Genomic DNA, 22,730 nt, shown 5'->3' with positions numbered 1-22,730 from the left:
CTCATAACCCACAACAGAATGGGGTGGATGAAAAGGAATAACATAAGTATTGTGGGAGTGCCATAGGATATGTTGCATGATCAGGGCCTACCATTACACTTATGGATTGAAACATGCAACATAGTTGTTTATTTGCAGAACAAAAGCCCTCATCGAATTCTCGAGATGAGTACACCGGAAAAGGCCTTTTCAGGGAAGAAACTAGATGTGGCACATTTTAGGATCTTTGGTTCAGCGGTATACTGCTATGTTACAAAAGATGAATGGAAAAAGCTAGAGTCAACAACTAAGTTGGGCATATTTGTGGGGTACAGTGATACACCTCACAACTATCAGGTGTACCTTCCAACCAACATGATGACAATGGTTCGCAGAGATGTGAAGTTAAATGAAGAGAAGTCCATGAGATGTTCCCTTAAGAGGGAGATTTAGATACATGCGATTGAGGTGATTTTAGCTCCAAAGGAGGAACCTTAGAATGATGTGGAGCAGCCACATGCAGAGGAGCAGGGTGTGGAAACTCCCACTCATGTAAAGTCTTCCAAAGATCAGAGAGAGTGCACCAGAGAGGTTGATAAGTTATTGCATGATGCTAGAGAGAATGTGGGAGCACCCACATCACATCGTAGGAATATGAGGTCACAAGGGAGGTACACTGACTACATGGCTCTGATGAGTGGGAGTGTAAATATTGAACCATCCTCTTTTGAGGAAGCAGTGTAGCAATCAGTTTGGGTTGATGCCATGGTTGAGGAGTATGACTCCATTATTAGGAGCAGTGTCTGGGAAGTGGTGCCAAGACTGACAAATAAATCAGTGGTGAGTTCTAGATGGCCTTACAAGGTAAAGCAAGAAGTTGATGGTAGCGTGGAGAAACACAAGACCATGTTTGTGGCTAGAGAGTTTTCTTAGGTGGAGGGGATTGATTACGATGTGACTTTTTCTCCTGCAGCAAGGTACTCATTAATTTAATCCATTCTAGCACTATCAGCGCAGATGGGGTGGAATATACAACATATGGATGTAAAGACAACATTCCTTAACAACATGATTGAAGAAGAGGTGTATATTGAGCAGCCTGAAGGATTTTAGACCTTCAACAAAGAGTCACATGTGTGCAGACTCAATTGCGCATTGTATGGACTGAAACAAGCACCTCGTGCTTGGTACAACAAGATCGATAGTTATTTCACTGGGTTGGGCTTCACCAAAATTGAAGCAGATGCGAAACTTTACCATATTGTGTTTGAAGGTAAATTGTTGATTATTGTTTTATATGTCAATGATTTGATTATGATAGGTGATGATAAGCTGATCAAGTCTTGAAAAGAGGATCTTGCAAGAGAGTTTGAAATGAAGGACTTGGGGCTCATGCACTACTTTCTAGGGATGGAATTATGGCAAGGAGATGAGGAACTATTTGTCTCTCAAGGCAAGTATGCCAACGAGATACTAAAGAAGTTCCACATGGAGAGCAGTAAACCCATGGAAACTCCTCTAGCTGGTAACTGGAGGAAGGAGGATGCTACTTCAGGTGAAGTAGTGGAGGCTACTATTTATAGACAATTTGTGGGTTCACTCATGTATTTTGGTGAAAACACGACCAAACATGTGTTATGTAGTTAACCAACATAGACAAGCTATGGTTAAGCTAACCAAACTGTATTGGAAGGCAGCCAAACATGTGTTGATATACCTTATAGGCACCACTTAGTTTGGTATTTGGTACAGAAGGACAAAGGGAGTGAAGCTTCAAGGCTTCACAGATGCAGATTGGGCAGGGAGTCCATTCGACAAGAAGAGAACATCAGGTGGGATCTTCAGTATTGGGTCAACAGTTGTTTCTTAGTACAACATGAAACAGAGATCGGTTGCACTCAGTGCTGCAGAAGCATAGTACATGGTTGCTAGTTAAGCAACTTGTGAGGCTATCTGGATGAGCAAGATTCCCATTGGTTTGTTTGGTCAGTAGATGGATCCAACAATGATTTACTATGACAATCAGAGTTGTATCAAACTCTATGAGAATCCAATTTTTCATGATCAGTCCAAGCATATCGATATCCGGTATCATCATGTTGTTGGAGTACATTCCCACAAAGGAGCAGGATGCATATATTTTGACAAAGGCCTTGTCAAGATGCAAATTCGAGTTTCACAAAGGCATGATTGGGGTAGCAGATAATCTCTTTCTTGTTGAGAGGGAGTGTTAAAAATTACAACAAGAAACCCTAAATTAATTTGTCCTTGAATTAAATTAGGAATTAAATCAAAATTCTATTCTCATAGCAACTTGTAATAGTTAACTAAGTTAATTTGACTTAGTTGGCTCAGTAAATTCAAGTTCGAATTCTATCTAGAGTCATGTATAGTGATTCCTAGATTTTAGGGGTCCAGGTTGAGTTCTTTTGAGTTGTAATTAGTCAACTCAATCTAATTGAGTTATAGTCAATTAAACTAGTTCAAACAGTTGGAGGAACTAGTAGGAGGTCTAGTAGTGGGGATCAACTTCAGTGCAGCTTCATTGCTCCACAATTTAACTGAATATTCACTCATAAATAACTCATTCATGTCACTTTAAGAGGAAGACCCAGTTGAGATTAGAGTTTAGGGACAGTGTACTATCAATTGTATAATTTTCCGAGTTGTACAGATGGTGCATGCAATCAGTGGAAGGCCTATGGATGGATTGCATAGTTATGAGTAGGGATTTTCCCAATTAAATATGGGCTGATTCTCTTAGGAATTGCGCAAGAAAATAGGGGCTTGACATGCAACAAAATTGGCCTAGTGTTGGCTTGAGCTGGTTTGTGAAGCAGAGAGATAAATTGTACTTGTGAAGGAATTGTTTGGGTTGAACAACCATTGTATTTTCTTCTCAAATCTTCTGGTTAATGCAATATAGATAGTCAAGGTATTGAGCAACTTCTTTCCCCAAAATAATATTGTGTTATGTGCAACTGAAAATCTTCCTTTTCTGCTTAGTGTTTTTCATCGATCAATTTTTTTCCGCTGATGAGTAGAGTAGATTCATGTCTTATGTTTTAGCATATCACATAAGCTAATGAATCTACAAGTAAAAATATACACAGTGGTTACTAGGCCAAGGCTTTACTGCAATCCATAGTTCGATTTAGGGATTACTAGGCCACATGTTATTTCTTTCATAGATCCACCTCACTCAGTTTCGAATCCATCCAGAAATCCAGCTCAACCAAAACATGAGAACCCCATCACACCATGGCTATGTGGAAATGGAAAGGCTAGGCTGAAAAACATTGTCACACCTGGAAAAACCCATGCCAATAACAACAAGAAAACCAAATACATACACACAGATGTACCATGCATGCCAAATCTAGCAAGGAAATCACACATGCAAATCGATACCTACAAGTAATCCCATTGTAGCTACTTGGTCCTGCTCTTCCTTGCTTGATCTTTTCTTCCTCTTGCCTTCTTTTCTTTCCTTGATCCAAAGCTGAAGTGCTCCAAGAAATAATCAATTGTAAGGTGTTTCCGTGCCTCATGGGTTTGCATATTAATAAAGAGTGGAGAATTTCTATATTGTTATTGGATAATTTGTATGTGATTATATTATTAGATCTTGGGTACTTAACATTTGGATTATTAAATTTAAGTGTTTATTAAATTAATAAATGAAATTTCATTTATACTAAGATATATTATCTACTTTATTTTATCCATGAAGTATAGGCTAGTTGGTTTTTGTGGGGTTTAGCCCCTATCGGGTCTCATATTTAAAGTTCATGGATAGGAGTTGAAGGTGGAATCTAATTGTAGGTATAAAAACTATGCTAAGGAGTGTTTAGAATAAAAAAAACAATCTTGCCTATTTTATTTACATTTTTTCTTTCTAAATTGATAATTTTTCAATTTTATTTTTTTAATTATAAACATAATTAATTAACTACTATTAAATAAATCAATGAACATTTTGTTTGTTTGTTTATTAGGTAAAGTGAGTGTTGAGATGGTTGACATGCCTAGCCTGTGGTTTGAGTAGTTGTGACCTAGGGGCATCTAAGTCATGAAAATCACTTAGGGATTGCACATAGCTTAGGCCACACCAACCCTTAGCATGACTGGACTTTTGCCCATAAAATTTTGAACCAGTAACCTTTTCACCACAGAATACCTTAATAAAACACCCTATCATCATCTATTATATGCTCATGAACTAAATCAATAAATAATTATTTATTAATTTTAAATATTAAAATATCAAAATTTAAACCTAATTTGTATTAATTGAATATAAATTAAAAAGTAAAAAGTTACATGTAAGGGTTCACTATAGGTTATATATAAATTTACGGAGGAGAAATTTTATATGTAAGTTTATTCGAAATTTCACTTTTTTTATTTAAATAGATTTTAATATATTTGAGCAAAAATAGAAAGATTTTATAGTTATTTTTAATATTACTTTAATATTTTTTTGTTATTTTTAATAATTTTTTTATTATTATATATTTTAAGATAATATTTTTTTTTCCTTTTAAATAATGTATTTTTGTAAGTTTCTTTTATTGGTATATGGGATATTTGGTATCTATTGCAATAGGACCCCTCATTGCATTACATCCCAAACCTTATCACTGTCAATTTTGTTAATAAAAATGTGATCACAGTTCATAATGCATACTATATAGCAATAACACCTAATGCATATATTCCTATCAACAACACTTTCTAGTTTAAAATGTAAATAACATTTTTTTTTACATTAAAAATGTTAGGGGTGGTAGGAGGGGTTATATAAAACCTTGGTCGAAAATTTGTCATTAGATACTCTTGTGGATTGGGGATAATGACCAACAATCAGGGAAAGCTATATGGCTTATTTCTAGGCTTGTTATTGGTTAAGCATATGCAGTTGCCAAAATATCACAATCCTAGGTGATTCTCTTATAATGTTCCAACATTTGCAGAAAGGTTCTTAGACAAAGGAAAATCACCTTAGGCTTTTGTTACAAAGAGTTTCAATGATTATGGATGTCTTCCGACAAAAAATTTACTACCATGTCCTTAGACATCAGAGCTCTGAGGTGGACATTCAAGCCAATTACGCGTGTCTTCTCACAGTAGAGCAAACTGAAATTAATGGAACCTAGGGGTGGCGGGGCATTCCCTGACCCCTCCCTGCCCTTATACTATGCATTACTTCATGAATTGGGATCTACGATAGAATTGATTATTCATATGTCACAATTCATACATTAGTTTCCAAGAATTAAAAGGGGGGTGCTCCTGACTTGGTGTTGCGGCACTCTCTGCCATAGAGTTACATGCATCAAATGATAAATTGGTATTACCACATGCATTGTGTACAAGAGGTTGGCGAAAATCTGATCGTGGCACGAGACCCCCACCTCAATTGGGGATCCTTCCTATAACATTGACAAATATGAACTATAATGGTGATAATCCATGTGATGCATGTCATATGATCACTCCAAAGTTTAAATTAATGGCTTCCCATCAACCCACTACATGTAAAACTCCTTTTCTAGGCCAATTCCAAACTTGGTTATTTGGGTGGGGAAGGAATTTCAGGCTAACTATGGAGGTCTCTTTAGGATTACTTTTAATTTGTCTTGGTGATAGTAATTTTGACCACATAGTGCATCTCGACAATGGTCCTAGATTTTGGTACAATAGAAGGATCCTGCTGGGCAAATTTAGTCATGCCCATGCTTCTATAATTCCTAACATTTTTTCAGTCTCTATGCTCAAGCCCCCTTTTCCTCAAGTAAGATTCTTCCTCTTGCTTGACAACCTTGTTCTTTCTCCTCAATTGATGGTTAACTTCTCTACAAGGCATCTTAGAATTATACCCTTATTTGTGAAGTTCAGATCATTGGTCTTCTATTTCCTTGCCACCTTTTTTCTTTTTTTATGATACTACCCGTGGGTGCATTCCTTTGTTTGAGCATTTGGTGGGTTGCATTAGGTTTCTAGGCATGTTTCCTTTGTGGTCTTTCCAACTTTGGTAGATGGTAATTGGTGGTCTATTTTATCTCCTTATGTTCTTATTCAAATCCTCTTCTTCTATGTCATTGCCATCTCTTGGTCATTCCCTATTTTCCCTACTGTGTTGTGGGGAAAAATGCCTATGCAGGACGATCCTATCCACCTAAGGTGTGACAGTGCCTTAGCAACAAACAGAGACAGCTATTCTGATATTTCTTCCTTTATGAATTAAGAATGAAGAGAGATAGATGGACTAACTGGTGTCTTCCGTTTGTCCCTCGATCCGGTCTCTCTTCTCTTGGAGGATTCCCAGCTACTTGCCTTCTCGCTCGCCCAGCTTCAAGAGGTTTCTGCAAGATCACAAGAAGAGAACACTACACAAGACATGGATTCATATTCATAACTAGTTCAGGATTAGAAATAAACTAAACATACTAATGCATTCATACATCAAAAATACACCAGTATATAGGAGAAACCAAGATAGCTTTATTGATGAATAACAAGGTTCAGGAAGAGATACAACCCAGAGGGCTCCAATCCAGCATCTCCTTCCCAGCAAATAGAATTCCTATCTTCACCCCCTTTCAAAGCATTAAGCACCCAATGATTCCAATCTCAAACCAACAACAATTCTTTGCAATAACAAAATTCCAGCCTCTAGATCTCATGGAGGAGAGATCCATATATAGATGTTTGGAGAGAGGATGAGTCAGCTTGAGATCTGACTAGTGTCCTCTCCCTTTGTCAGTTCTTGATTCCACTTGGAGGTTCTTGCTTCCACTTGGAGATTTGGAACCTCTTACTCATCACCAGTCGAATTCCCTGAGGCAAGTGTCATTTTGGAATCTTCCTGGGTCTTGACACCTTGAGAAATGAGCTTGCCACATGTCCATTCTCGTTCAGCGCAGGTAGCCAGTGTTCCATTTGACATTCAACGCAGGTAGCCAGTGTTGGCTTTGACATTCAGCGCAAACAGCTAGTGTAGCCACTAAAATGATCCCGAATTGACTTGTTTTTGATCAGTTTTTGGTGGAGAACTTCTGTGAATTGTTGTGGTTTGTTAGCCTTGTTCCTCTAGGGGTAGGAACAACATGTTTAGGGACTTTGGATCCCTTAGATTATGGACATTTCATGCTCAATGTTGTAAGGCACAAAAATGTCTATAACAGTTGCCCCCTAAAGTATGAGGCTGTTTATCGGGTGAAATGCTTTATCAGGGGGAGCCGAAGTTCATCCAATGCTGGGAGGAGACCTGTAATAAGATACAATACAATACATTATTTTTCATACTGCTTTCATGATCTAGCTGAGGCGGGCATTCCCATGCTCAGCTTTATAAATTCATTTTTCTGTACATAGAACAGACAATCGTCTGATGGTAGACTGATAATTTTGATGAAATTATCATCCTTTGAGTAGGATGATTATCTGCTGCAATGATGTACATGTCAATGTCTTTATCTTTCCTGAATATATATCGCAGCCCGGATGGATGAAACTAGATCCGGGGTCTTCAAACTCGTTCGATCTTCACTCTAAGTACAAGTCGATCCATGTGAGAAATGTTCTGAAGTCGAACATGGAAAGACATCGCTTGATTACCGGTCAATGATGTAAACCATTAACAAGCGCGAGAGGAATCACCGATAATGAAAATGACCCTCAAGGTACTGCAGTACAATTCACGTGGTGTGAATAAATTACTTGGTGTTGAACACCACGCAAAATCTTTCGGTCGAAGGTCATTGATGTATACCTGTCGCCGGAAGTGAGAAACTTGCCATTGAGGCATGCGAGCTTCAAAGTACTGAAGGGGTTGTTCCTAGATCAACTTCTTGGATAATGAGCTGATGTCGACAAGAAGCGATCCGTCAAAGGAGGGCCTTAATGAATCCCACATCAATGACACGGAGCGAAGCTAATGATTTTAATGGAGGTGAAAACGATCTGTGACATATGATTCAGGGTGGCGGTCATGAAAGGATGAAGGATAATGTATGGCAGTGGATGGGACACGGTTGACTTTTCTGAACGACTTCTCTTGAACATATGGTGACACTGATGTGATGGATTGGTAGCATTACCCCAAAGATGGATGGTGTGGCGAGACCATGGATGTGACCGGTGAATGAAACAACCCAACCCGATTGTGGTACGGAGGAAAAGTGTCATGTTTAAGAGCGACTTGCTACCATCAAAGTTTTCTTTAGTTTCTCCCAATTTTTCCCCAGTCATTGCTGACCAGTACCTCTTTATTTTTGTCAAGCTTGAGGAGGATAACATATGCTTGTTCTATAACATGCCCTTCGGGCAAGCCCATCGCTATGTTTTAACGAGCCTAGCGATAGTGAAACTCGTTCTCGTCTAAAGACAAGTTTGTCGCTATTTAATGATTTTAACGAGTCTAACGACAAGGATAACTCGGTCCTTTTCATTTTTAGAGAGTCTGAAAAGGTACATAAAGTTAACTCCAAAAGTCCTTTTTCGTCATCTAATCCCTTAAGTCTGAAAAAGTATAAAACAATACAGAAGGGATGAGTTTTCGATAGTTTTAACGAGCCGAATAAAACAAGCGCTCGATCTTTTTGTGCAATAATCCCTCAAGTCCAAAAAGATTAAAATCTAGAGGAGGGATAGCTCTTCCGGTCGCTTTAACGAGCTGGAAGGCCAAAACTCGGCAATCTTTTCATATTTTACGAGTCAGTTGAAAAGAGCTTAAAGAAGACTCGTCTTTTGAGGAACGAGTGATAAACAGGGTTAGCAGCTGATTCCAGGTACAGGTTGGAATCCAATCACGGCAGTGTCACAAGGATGGCTAGTGAAATCACTCTTCGCAGCTGTTCCTCAAAATGGGTAAACAATCATATGGAGGTGAACGATCGGCCAATGGAAAAGTGGAGGTGACGGTGCAAACACGACCAAGGCTTTAATGGCTGATGATATTACATTCACTGTGGTTATTTACCGGGATAGTTCATTTTTTAATGAGCTTAAACGTGGGTGGAAACACTTGCTCGATTTTATGTTTATTTTTTAACGAGCATGAACTATACGATAAAACTGCTCGGATCTTGCGTTTATTTTTTAACGAGCATGAAATGTGTGCTAAAACTGCTCGATGATAAGTTTGCATGCCCCCAGCATAATAACGCAAATCGAGGTGCATGCCCCCCAAGCTTCATTGCATTCAACTCGGTGGTTGGAATGAAGGTTTACCTTTGAGATTTGAAAAGGGGATTTGTTTCATTTTTTAATGAGGTTGACACAGTAAAAGAACTATCCTCATGACTCCTTGTTTCATTTTTTAACGAGGTTGACACGAGATAAGAACCGTCCTCGGAGCCCACTGTATTTACAGTATTTCTATTAGGGCGATGATCCATGCTGACAAAATGTTTAGGAATCTTTCGAATCCATTAGATATAGAAGATTTCATATTGTAGGTTTCCACTGTGGCTACTTCCGCCAGATTACTCGCAGGCGGTAGGGCAAAAGTACCCATTAAGGCAGGGTCTTTTAGGAGACCTACTCCAATATTTTGAAGTGAATGATTGCTTCCATGGATCATTGGAGTGGTAACTTGTGAACTGTCGGGGAGGAAAGTTTGTTGGTCGACGACTGTAATTCCTCCTTGAAAGGGAAATGCAATCTTCCTGAAGTAGGTCGACACAACTGCGGCCATGGCATATATCCAGGGCCTTCCCAGTAGGATGTTGTAATCGAGGTTCCCATGAATTACTTCAACATCAATTCCTACTCTTTTGCCCCCTAGTTCAACTTGCAAGTTACTTAAAATCCCGTATGGAGTGTATGATCGTCCATCAAATGCTTTTAACGTCATTGACAATCTCGACAAGGGTGGTGAGCCTAAATTCTCCCAGCAACTCATCGACATAATACACGTAGATGCCCCCTCATCAATAATTGTTCGATGAACAGTTTTGTTGAGGGCTTTCACTTGAATAAGGAAAGCTAGTTGAGCTGGTAACTGAGGGTCATATCCTTTATGATCAAAGGCCACAAGATTGGAGTCCATTGGGTCAATTTCACCTATTGCTGATAATAAAGCTTGCTCTCGGGAGAGGAAATTTTGCGGTACCTCAAGCGTCGACATAGCGGACGGCGATTGGGCCAGGTCCTCTATTATATTATAATTCTGTGCTATTTTTGCACGAGGATTAAATGTCGACTTGTACACTACTCCCTTTGGCGACTTTATCATTTGTTCAGGAATGGTGGGTGGCACAACTTTGGTCAAAGTTGTTGTCGAACTACTAGGTTGTTCATTAACCTTGTTATTCGACACCTGTGGATTCCCGTAATCTTTATTCCTTGCCAAAGCATCATTTTGCTGCTTTGAGATAGACAACATAAGCACTTGGGATCGGGAAGCATTTTGATTAGCATCCAGTTTGGCACCCGGGCTTGGAAACGGATCAGTCAATACTGCTGGGGTTTTTGAACTCTTAAAGAGTTTCTTAACTTCAGCTATATGTGGACAATCTCTCGTCCAATGATCCTCATCGCATATATGACACCCCGCAGGGGGTTTCCTTTTTCTCCCTTTCTTTTTCTTCTTGCCCCCTGGTTGCTTCAGTTGTTTGCCCTTGTCTGTCGACATGGCATTTACTTCCGAGGCAAGAAGTTCCTCATTTTCATTTTGACTAGAAATCTTACAGGCCTTTTTCGATTTCGTATCTGTTTTGCCAATCACGCCATCGCCGGTGTGAGAGTCATTGTTTGATTTAGGAGGAGGAGGAATTGAGAATTCCGGTCTAGGGGCGTCAGGTATTTTGTCGTAGAGCGTGCCAGACTGAGTATAGACCAAGTCCAGATATTGCGCACGAGCGATGACTTGCTCTTCCGTTATGACTCCCCCCTTTGCCACATCTTCCGTGATTGTAGGAAGTAAGGATTTGATAAACCATTCAGCTAATAGCTGATCGGGAACGTACATTTTTACCATCCTACGACGACGTCGCCACTCATGTATATGATCAGATATGTGAGTGGCCGTTGTCTGTTTGAAGTTGGTTAGGAGTTCCGTTCCCGTTTCATACCTTATCGGTAATTGAAAATGGGTTAAGAAAGTCGTGGCTAGGGAGCTGAAATTGTCGAACGAGGCTCTAGGTAATTCAATATACCATTTAGCTGCTGGACCCGTTAACGTCCTCTGAAAAAGGCGAAGCCTTATCGAATCATCATTCAGGGTGTTTGATGAACACCACAGATGAAAAGTCATCACATGATTCGATGGGTCTTCACCTGGATTTCCATTGAATTTAGGAATGTCCGAAGGAAGTTTGTGAGGAATCGCTGGCCACCAAGGGGCGTAAGCAATTGGATCGTTTGTTAATCGGTGTAAATCGGGTAACTCTAAAGTTGCCACGAATGGTAACTGTTGATTCAGGTTAGGTGAAGCATACCCAGGATACGATGGGATCGCCTGAGCAGTTGGCCTTTGCATACCAGCATAATGTAATTGATATTGGTATGAATGATATGGTTGGTGGACTTGACTACTGTAAAGCGGTTGGTTTTGACCGTTTTGAATATACGGTTGTCCACTGTTCGCAAAGATCTGCTGCTCAGAACCTTGGTACACTTGCTGGAATTGTGGTTGTTGGTATTGCACCAACCACGGTTGTGAAGCCATGTTCTGTTGTGCTATACTAACCGTTGGACCAAGGTGTGGGGTAATTGTACCCGTTTGGACCTGTGTCGCACCACCAGTTGGCGATTGTGGTTGAGTCACAGGGTCAAGGGGCTGTTTCATTACAACCTGAGAAATCTGAGGTTGACATACAACAGGCAACGTTTGAACTTGCGACACTGTTACAATAGCCGGTGTGGTCGGGATGTTCGACATAGGTACACATTGTTGCATAGAATACACAACCCTTGGTTGTTGAGGTAGCATAGGTACCCAACCACTTGATGTAATTCCAGTATAACCTGAATACTGTTGTGAACTCTCGTATGGATACCCTCCCGGAGGGGGTAGTGAAAGGGCATACTGCCCCCCATACGGTAGCAATCCAGAACTCAAGGGGATTGTTTGTCCTTGGGGACTGGATTGCCCAAATTGACCTCCAAATGGATCAATCTGGCGAGTTTCAACATAAGAGTTGCCGGATATTATTCCAGATGAACAAACTGGAACAGACCACACTGTCGAAATAGTCCCTTGGTGGACTCCTTCTAGCGGTTGTGAGCTAGTCGGGACAGATGGTATGCCAGCAAACATTGCCAGAGTGACGGCAGGGGCTTCTGCTGTCGCTGTGTCATTCGACACAGTCCTAGATGTTGACGGTTGTTCAGACATTTTGAGTCTATCCAATAGATTGCCTAGCGATTCTACAGGAACTTCCACTTGTGGTAGACTAACTTTTGATGAAGGAAATAGAGTGACCCCGACTCCAAAATGTGTTGGAGTACTTGCTTGCGGATCCTCTGCAATTTCCTCTATCGCAATCAAACCAGGTGGAAGAGGAAGACCGTCAGGTCCGTAAAATATTTCTGGTGCCGAAGAAGGGGTTGAATCGACAGCGACAGTTGTTTGAGGAGCAAGACTCTCTGAACCGGTCACAGATGGAACTGGTTCAATAACGCAAGTATTTGCCCCCAGACTAGGATCAGTGTTGCTGTCCCTCTGCTGCTGTTGAACTTCTTCTATAGAGGCAGGGTTTCCAGAAATGTTTGGAGTAACCGGAATCTCAGATGTTGTTGGAACACTTTTTCTAACTTTGATAGGAGATTTTGAACCGGTTAAACGAGTTCGCTTTGTCCGTATTGTTTTCGATTCCGGAGACAAAGACGGTTGACTCGTAAGCCTCCGCGAACGATGGGGTTTCAATTGACTTTCTTCCACGATTGTGGATTACTCGATCAACCAAAATACAAAAGGGGAAAGTGTGCTTCCGAATTAAATGAATTTTTTAGACGCTTTTAGACACAACTTGCTTTTTCACTTTTAAAGAGTCGAGAAAAAGCTAAAGATGACTCTAGTCTCCTTCGATGTTTTAACGAGCCCGAAGTGACAAATGCTTAGATGGAATTTTTTGTTATAGAGTCTGAAAAAGGCCAAAAGGAACTGCTCTGGAGTTCTAGGCAGAGGGTGTGCCAAACTTTTCGCAAAACCACAGAATACTTTTTAGGGTACGGGCGGTCGATCTTCCTGAATGCTGTGTTCAGTGCATTGCGATCAGTAGGGCGGCCGACACGGCTTCCTAAGGATAAAGGTTTTATGCCTATAGGGGTCTCCCAATATATACGCGACGGTACGTGGGAGCACAATCCGTACTGGCGCTATCGTCCCTCAGGAGGAATCACCCACCATCAACGAGATCGACAGTCACCAGGCTTTACGACGCCGGAACACGTCTCTAGCCTAGACCTCTATGTTGCGCGTTATGTTGCAAAGCGTTGTTAAGTTCATTCAATTTATTTTAGGTTGATCTTTTTAAAGTTTGCCTTTCAAGGTTCACCACGAGATGTATGATACAAATTCCTAAATGCAGTCTAAAGATGATAAGAAAGCTTTTTATCTTTTCAACTTTGAAAATCCTAGCTACTAAGGGAAAAGAAAGACACCATATTTTCTCAAAGAGCAATCAGCACACTCTAATGCACTTTTCCTAAATCAAGCATGCAAACTATCAAGATGCAAATGCACAATGCAGGTGTTTGTTTTCCGCCTTCTTAGTATTGATGCCTACAAAGAAAGCTTTTTGCACAACATTGAATTTGCTTTTAAATGACGAATACAAACAAGTTTACTTTTTCGAAATCAGAAAGGGTAGAAGAGATTACAACACTTAACGATTTTCGAAATAAACTTTTGTTTCGACACTTTAAAAGAGACAAACTCAAACGAATAAGCAAAAGTAAATGTATAATCAACTGTAAACAGCCAATGAACTCTCTTCCAAGATCACAATCAACAGATCTGAATCAAGGGCTACAGGATGATTATCTCACTCATGCAAAGGAAAACTGCAAATGACACCACAAACACATAAAAACACTCACAGTATTTTTGTACAAAAGGAGGCGGAATTTAAGCAGAGAAAAGGAATTATCAGACGGGTACCTATGCTGGTTACAGGCTGCAAAAATAAGAGATCAAAACAGGGCAAAACAGAGCAGAGAACCCCAGCTGCACTAGGACAAACTGGTTCAACGCAACCTCAACACAGGGGTTTTGACATTCAGCGTAGGTAGCCTTCACGGGACCTCCGTTGAAATGCAGAATCCCTTCACTGGGTCTGCGCTGAAGGAGAAACTCTCGTTTCTCACTGGTTCTGGGTCACAGATTGCTATTTAATTCACTGTTTCAGGCCAAATAAAAGCAACAAGCAAGGTAAAATCAAAGGGATGCTTTGAGGGGGTACTAAGATCTATCACAAAGGATCATCAAATCATTTGTGAGTCCATTGTTCAGATCATAGACAAGTCCAGTGATTGGATCAAAGCAGCAACTGTCTACTTTGCATCCGGGGATAGTAAATGCAGTTCGATTGTTGCTGTCGAGTCTATGCAACAAACAATGATAGAAACACAAATAAAATGACACAACAAATCTCCAATTTGTTGTGGGGAAAAATGCCTATGCAGGACGATCCTATCCACCTAAGGTGTGACAGTGCCTTAGCAACAAACAGAGACAACTATTCTGATATTTCTTCCTTTATGAATTAAGAATGAAGAGAGATAGATGGACTAACCGGTGTCTTCCGTTTGTCCCTCGATCCGGTCTCTCTTCTCTTGGAGGATTCCCAGCTACTTGCCTTCTCGCTCGCCCAGCTTCAAGAGGTTTCTGCAAGATCACAAGAAGAGAACACTACACAAGACATGGATTCATATTCATAACTAGTTCAGGATTAGAAATAAACTAAACATACTAATGCATTCATACATCAAAAATACACCAGTATATAGGAGAAACCAAGATAGTTTTATTGATGAATAACAAGGTTCAGGAAGAGATACAACCCAGAGGGCTCCAATCCAGCATCTCCTTCCCAGCAAATAGAATTCCTATCTTCACCCCCTTTCAAAGCATTAAGCACCCAATGATTCCAATCTCAAACCAACAGCAATTCTTTGCAATAACAAAATTCCAGCCTCTAGATCTCATGGAGGAGAGATCCATATATAGATGTTTGGAGAGAGGATGAGTCAGCTTGAGATCTGACTAGTGTCCTCTCCCTCTGTCAGTGATTGATTCCACTTGGAGGTTCTTGCTTCCACTTGGAGATTTGGAACCTCTTACTCATCACCAGTCGAATTCCCTGAGGCAAGTGTCATTTTGGAATCTTCCTGGGTCTTGACACCTTGAGAAATGAGCTTGCCACATGTCCATTCTCGTTCAGCGCAGGTAGCCAGTGTTCCATTTAACATTCAATGCAGGTAGCCAGTGTTGGCTTTGACATTCAACGCAAACAGCTAGTGTAGCCACTGAAATGATCCCGAATTGACTTGTTTTTGATCAGTTTTTGGTGGAGAACTTCTGTGAATTGCTGTGGTTTGTTAGCCTTGTTCCTCTAGGGGTAGGAACAACATGTTTAGGGACTTTGGATCCCTTAGATTATGGACATTTCATGCTCAATGCTGTAAGGCACAAAAATGTCTATAACATACTGTTAAGCTACATTTGTGATACCTTTGGTGTAATTTGTTTTGCAAAACCTTATTATTTATATTTATTTGTAAATATTCTAGAAATTTGGTTGTGGGGCTAAGACTGAAGTTGACTAATAGATGTAAATATTAATATATTGTCTGAATGAAATATTATCTACTCCACTTATTGTTTATTTAGAAATATAAGAGGAGCTACCATATAAGTAGTCAGGCTCCCAACTGTCAAGAAGCAAGTATGAATCAGTTGAAGTCCAAGAAAGGACATTTTTGAAGTGAGAGTTACCAGACTTAGGAAAAGAAATCCTCCATCTTTAAAAGTATTCCTACCACCAAAATTAGGGGGTGAGAGAGAAAGGTGTCGGGGTGGAAAATAGGAAGATAGATTGCGGGAGACAAAGACAATCTAAAACTAAATGTATGAATGGGAGAGAAACACTAGTATTGGAAGACTCAACAGGACGTTGCTAGGAGTCTAAGGAGGAAGAGTATTAAGCACACTAATAAATTTTCTTGACATGAAGGATAGCTTTAGGCTTGGGGGGAGCTGCTGGGGTAGAAGTTCGTTGGTTGGGTGGAGCGTGGTTTCCTCTATTATATTTCCAAACACTAAGTGAATGAATTGTTGAATCAAGGTTTTTCTTTTAGAGAATATATTTTTCAATTATTTTCATAACAATATGTTGTAATAAAGTGCAATCATAGGTCTATGTTTTAATATATGTGTTAAGTTTCATTGGTTGATTTTAATCTTGGCTAAGAGATTTGTTTCAGCTAGTAAATTTGTGAAACAAAGAAGTAAACATGTTATGGTCTTAGAAAAGCATGTGTGTGTGTGTGTGTGTGTGTGTGTGTGAGAGAGAGAGAGAGAGAGAGAGAGAGAGAGAGAGAGAGTAAGTAGGGTTATCAGAGCACGTAATTGCACTGAAGTAAAGCTTTTGTGCAATTCCATGACTCTCTTTAGGCCCTATTCAATTAACCCTTGGATAGAATTTGATGAAGAAACTCGACATGAGGAGTCAAGCATCAATATCTATGTGATTCAAAGGATTTTGGGGTTGATTATAGGGCAAAAGAAAACTATTATGAGTACTCTTCTATATACATAGTACAGTATGAGAGTAACAAATGTAGGAATTGTGTGAACACAAGATTTAGAATATGTATGTATAGTCTATGTATTTATCACGTTACAACAAACTTTAAGAATCATTCTAGAAATTAAATGCACCGAAGAACCTAGCCATGAAGTAATAATAGAAATAAGACATATTAACTAGTTCCATAGTACATAAGTTACTCAACAAGGTGAACCAGAAATGTATTCATTCATGTATAATGCAATTGAGATAACTCAAGAAATTCTGATGTAATAATTCTACTTGTATGCAAAAGAAAGACACTGTTCTAATTTATTAGTCAAGCCAATGAAAAATTCAAGGGAAGGATTTTCAAGTGTTGTATACAAATGTTGATCTAGGTGGATATTGGTGGCCACCCGTCAGTTCCACTTGGACCCCCACCATTGTTTCTTTTAGTTTTTCAGTTTCCTTAATTGTAGCACAATTTACTATTTTTAGCAATTTTCGGGTCCTAAACTTTCGGAGCCGTTTTGAGGCCCTAAACGACATTTTTTTGGCAATCTTGCACCAATGATTTGCTATCTAAAATCATCTATTCCATCGTAGTCCTCTGAGAGATATTTCCAACTGGGTATCATGCGCATCAAACAGAGATAATATGACCAATTCGCGACCGCGGGAAGTTGGTTGTCCAACTAACCCCAACGAGGCCCATAAACTCTTGGTGTTACATCTCCTCGGGTTAGGGTTTTGGTTGTTTAGGGTTTTCTCTTATTGTTCAATAATAAAAAGGCCCTTGAACCTCATTGTAATGCAGTTCAGAGGCATGTTGTCACCACATCTCTTCTCAGAGATAAGCTACCATCGCCCAAGCTAGTCTTATGTCCATTATGTTTGTAAGCATATTTCAGTATTTAATATTAATGAAATAAAGTGTTATTTCTACTGCATCATTGTATTTATGGTTATATCTGTAATTTGTTGTGTTCTTGTTTAAATCTGGATCATTGGTATCAGAGCGGTCTGCTCTTTCTCTTTTTTTCTTTGCATGTCTCCAACGAGGTCGAGATATAAGGAGTTAGGGCTTGAACTAGTCGAGCCTTTGCAATACCAGCCTCGCAAATCCTGATGGCCTCTCGTGGTGGATGAAAAGAAAGACGAGAGGGCATGAGATCCTATCAAAATATTGCTCAAAGAAGCCCTCGAGCGACAAAGGAATGCGATGATGGAAAACTTTTCCCAGATCCTTTGGCAGCTACCCAAGGGCGACACATCTACTTCCAGCAGCTATTCTGGAAGTGCCACACCCTTTAAGGTACAAGTTAACTTTGACATTCCCATATTTGAGGGTCAGATAGACACAGACACTATAGATAAATGGTTAAATCTGCTAGAAGGATATTTTCCATTCATGATTTTTCCATTCGGGAAAATATCACTTTTTCACTTCTCAAAGCAACCCCCCACGTCAAGGACTGGTGGGAAACCTACTATGAGAAGAAGGATGAAAGTACAAACTCATTGTTTTCAGCCACACCCACTTGGAACTCGTTCCATGATGCCATGAAGGAGCAGTACTACCCTGTCAGGAGTTATGAGGATAAATACATAAAGTGGACAATGCTGCGACAGGGAAGGGACCAAGATGTGCTAGAGTTTACCAATGTTTTTCATACCCTTCGAACGAAGTTGGGTATCAAGGATTCTGAGAAGCATTTGGTTCTCAAGTACTGCGGCTGCCTACACAGGTACATCTAGGACGAGATGGAATTCCTAGACATATCTTCACTCGGCATGGCGTACCGATATGCCATCAAGATCGAGCAAAATTTTAAACAGAAGAAGCGAGACTTTGGATCTGCGAATCCAAAGCAAGGGAAAGGTTCCCCAAAACCGTGGAACAAAGGACAAAGCCAAGGCGGGGTGACCCAGGACAACCTGCCAAAGCCTTAAGCAAAGAACAACATCGCGAAGCCGAAGAAGGACATGGGAAAGTGGTGTGAGTTCCATAAGAGCTCCACTCACAACACGAGTCAGGCCAAGCAGTCACTAGTGGCCGAGCTAAAGGCTTCAGAAATCAGATGCGTGTTCTGACTCTGAGTTAGAACTCGATAAGGAGAATGATAAAGGGAAGTAGATTATCGATGTGGAGCCTAATGCCACTATTGCCACCATGAAGATCCAAATGGAGGAACTCGAAGATCCAGAGGAGGAGCACCTCTTCCACTCCCATATGTGGGTAAAGCGTTCCCCGTTACAGTTCATTGTCGACACCAAGAGCCAAAAGAACCTCATTTCAGCAGAGGTCGTGAAGTGACTGGGCTTACTGACCACAACACATCCACAACCACACACCATTGGGTGGCTTCACCAAGGATGGGATCTTCGCATTAGCCTGCAGTGCCACCTTCTATACAACATCAAGCCCTTCACAAATGAGGTATTATGTGACGTTGCTCCCCTCGATGTTTGTGATATATTATTAGGCCAACCATACTTATGGAAGCGACACGTTGTGTATGAGCCAAGGCCTTGTGCTGTTATTTTTACTTTGGGAAATGAGTTGTACAGGATACCAGAGGTAGCACCACCTACCACCATCTCTTTGGTTACTACAAAACAATGCAATAAGCTCATTTCCAAAACCTGGAAATTGTTTTTCCTGATGATACGCCCTCAGGGAAAGAAGAAGACGGTGGCCATGATCTCTAGACAGGGCCCCTCCGCACGACAAAAACATATGGACAAGGTCGTGGAGGAGCACGATGACATCTTCACCTCCCCCACAGGGGTGCCTCTGCACTGTCAGGTCAAGCACTCCATCGAACTGACCCTAGGTGCACCACTGCCCAATGGACCGATCTATTAGTGCTCTATTATGGAGAATGACGAAATCAAGAGGCAGATTCAGGAGCTGCTGCAAAAAGGTCACATCCATCTGAGTTCATCACCCTATGGGAGCCCGATCATGTTGGTACAAAAGAAGGATGGGACTTGGAGACTCTGTATTGACTATCGAGCGCTGAACAAGATCACTGTTCGGAATAGGTACCCGATCCCACGGATTGATGAACTTCTGGACCAACTAAAGGGGGAAAATATTTCAGAAAGATTGACTTGAAATCAGGATATCACTAGGTATCAATCAAACCCTTTGATGTGTGGAAGGTTGCCTTCAAAGCCAAGGAGGGCCTTTTCACATGGTTGGTTATGCCTTTTGGGTTAATGAATGCTCCTGCAACCTTTATGAGGCTAATGGATGACATCTTGCAGAAATTCATGAACTCATTTGTAGTGGTATACTTGGATGACATCTTGATCTTCAGCTAGAGTTGGGAAGAGCACCTCCACCACATCTGACAAGTTCTCCAAACATTGTGCCAACACAAGCTATGTGCCAATTTGGAGAGATACACTTTTGGCATGACCCAGGTTCAGTATATGGGATACATTATTGATGAACAGGGGGTGCATGTGGATCCATCCAAGATCCAATTCATTCGGCATTAGCTAGCTCCAACCACTCTGACAGAGCTTCGTAGCTTTCTGGGTCTTGCCAATTTGTACCACAGGTTCATGTTGGGATTCTCTCATATCGCTTGGCCCTTGAGTCACGTCACCAAGGGAGGAGTGAAAGAAAAGTTCTTTTGGTCTGAATCTCAACAGAAGGCATTCACAAAGTTGAAACATTGCATTTTCTATGCACCAGTGCTCACATTACCAGACATGCAACAACCATTTGAATCGAGACAAATGCCTCTGACTATGATATTGGGGCAGTCCTTACTCAACAGGGGCATCCAATGGCATATCACAATGAGACACTTTCAGACACAGTCTGGAAGTATACCACTTATGACAAAGAGATGTATTCCATTGTGAACGCCTATCGACAATGGAAGCATTACATTTTGGGGAAGGAAATGGTCATCCACACAGACCACCAACCCCTGCAATTCATACAGACACAAGGGAAGTTGTCGAATGATCGCCATCATGAGTGGTCCACATACCTGCAATAGTTCCATTTGAATATCAAGTATAAGAAGGGAAGCACTAATAATGTTACAGATTTCCTTAGCTGACCACCGATCATGGCGTTAACCACCATGCTCAACTCTTGTGGGCACGAGACTTTTGATTGGACAATTCTCTACAAAATCAACCTAGAATTCGGCCACACATACCAGACACTCTTGGAGGGTTAGCAAGTTCCATATTTTCACCTCCAAGATGCCTTATTATGGCACTTGGGACACCTTTGTGTTCCTTCAAGCGAGCATGCCAAGATGATTGCGAAGCACACTATAGTCGGGCCACTGGGCATTTCGGGGTCGAGAAAATGGTGGCAGTACTACAGAAGTATTTCTATTGGCAGAATCTTCGACAAGATGTTGGGAATTACATCAGATCCTATATTGCCTGTGCCATTTCCAAACCAACCATCAAGAAGAAAGGCCTCTATACTCTGCTACCTACCCCTAGTCGACCTTTGGAATCCATCTCCATGGATTACATGTCGGGCCTTCCTTCTATCGAAAGATTCTTGAAGATGGCCATTATGATTTCCTGTAAGAAGAATACCACAGTGGAAGCCACTGCTAAACTCTTCTTTGAACGAGTATGGGTACACTTTGGGATCCCACAGTCTATCATCTCATATCGAGACAACAAGTTCCTCAGTACATTTTGGTCCAGTCTCTGGTCGATGCTGGACACCAAGCTCAATATATCCACAAATTTCCATCCCCAAACTGATGAACAAACATTGGTCATCAACAGGATGATTGTACACATTTTGTGCATGTACAACTCTAAGCATCCACACACATGGGATGAGAGCCTCCCCTATGTCCAGCACAGCTATAACTGGGCTCTCCACATCTTGACTGGCCACAACCCTTTTCAGGTGGGCTTGGGATTCCAACCACTATGTCCCATTGATGTGGCCATGCCATTTGTAGCGACTCAAGAAGATACGGCTCATGTCCAGTTCGAAACTGATAAGGAAAACAACTTCATTGAGCACATCCACCATATTCATTAGCAAGTCCACGACATTCTGGAGAAATCAAATGCCAAGTACAAGCAGCGACATAATCAACAACGGGTGCCACACAAGTTTCAGGTGGGCAACAAAGTCTAGTTGCATTTGCAAAAGGAATGCCTTACTGGAGCCTATCTGAAACTCATACCACTCTGATATGGTCCTTACACCATTACCAGGGTTGTGTGAGACAATGGATTTGAGCTTAGCATTCCCCCATTCCTTTGCCTACACCTAATGTTTAATGTGGACCGTCTTCGACCATACTTCCCACCATTGCTAGACACATCAGACCTTGCAGAACAACTCACACCTACAGAGTTAAATCCAGATTGCATGGAACAAGCCACAACCAATCTGATCATGGGCATGTAGATCAAGCACACTCACCAGCAGAAGATCCAACTGTATCGATTTGTCAAAGTAGGCCAACTCCTTCACCAAGGCAAGTTGCTCACCAGGGACCAAATTCACTAGAAGTTTCCCCATCTCATGGAGGAACTCAACGCAATGGGGACCATTGCTTCCTAAGGGGGGAGGAATGATCCAGGTGGATATTGGTGGCCACCCACCAATTCCACTTGGACCCCCACCATTGTTTCTTTCAGTTTTTCAGCTTTCTTAATTGTAGCACAGTTTACTGTTTTTAGTATTTTTTCGTGTCCTAAACTTCCAGAGCCATTTTAAGGCCCTAAATGATGTTTTCTCAGCAATATTGCACTAGCGATTTTCAATCAAAAACCATCTTTTCCGTCGTAGTCCTCGAAGAGATATTTCCAACTGGGTATCATGCACGTCAAATAGAGATAATATGACCAAGTCTTGACCCCAGGAAGTTGGTTGTCCAACAAACCCCAAAGGGGCCCATAAACTCTTGGTATTACATCTCCTCGGGTTAGGGTTTTGGTTGTTTAGGTTTCGCTCTTATTGTTCAATAATAAAAATCCCTTGAGCCTCAT

The sequence above is a fragment of the Pinus tabuliformis genome, chromosome 1_2, assembly GCF_031772625.1.
Source record: "Pinus tabuliformis cultivar Carrire ecotype Pingquan chromosome 1_2, CPIR1, whole genome shotgun sequence".
Classification (NCBI taxonomy): domain Eukaryota; kingdom Viridiplantae; phylum Streptophyta; class Pinopsida; order Pinales; family Pinaceae; genus Pinus; species Pinus tabuliformis.
Note: the sequence above shows the minus strand (reverse complement) of the source record.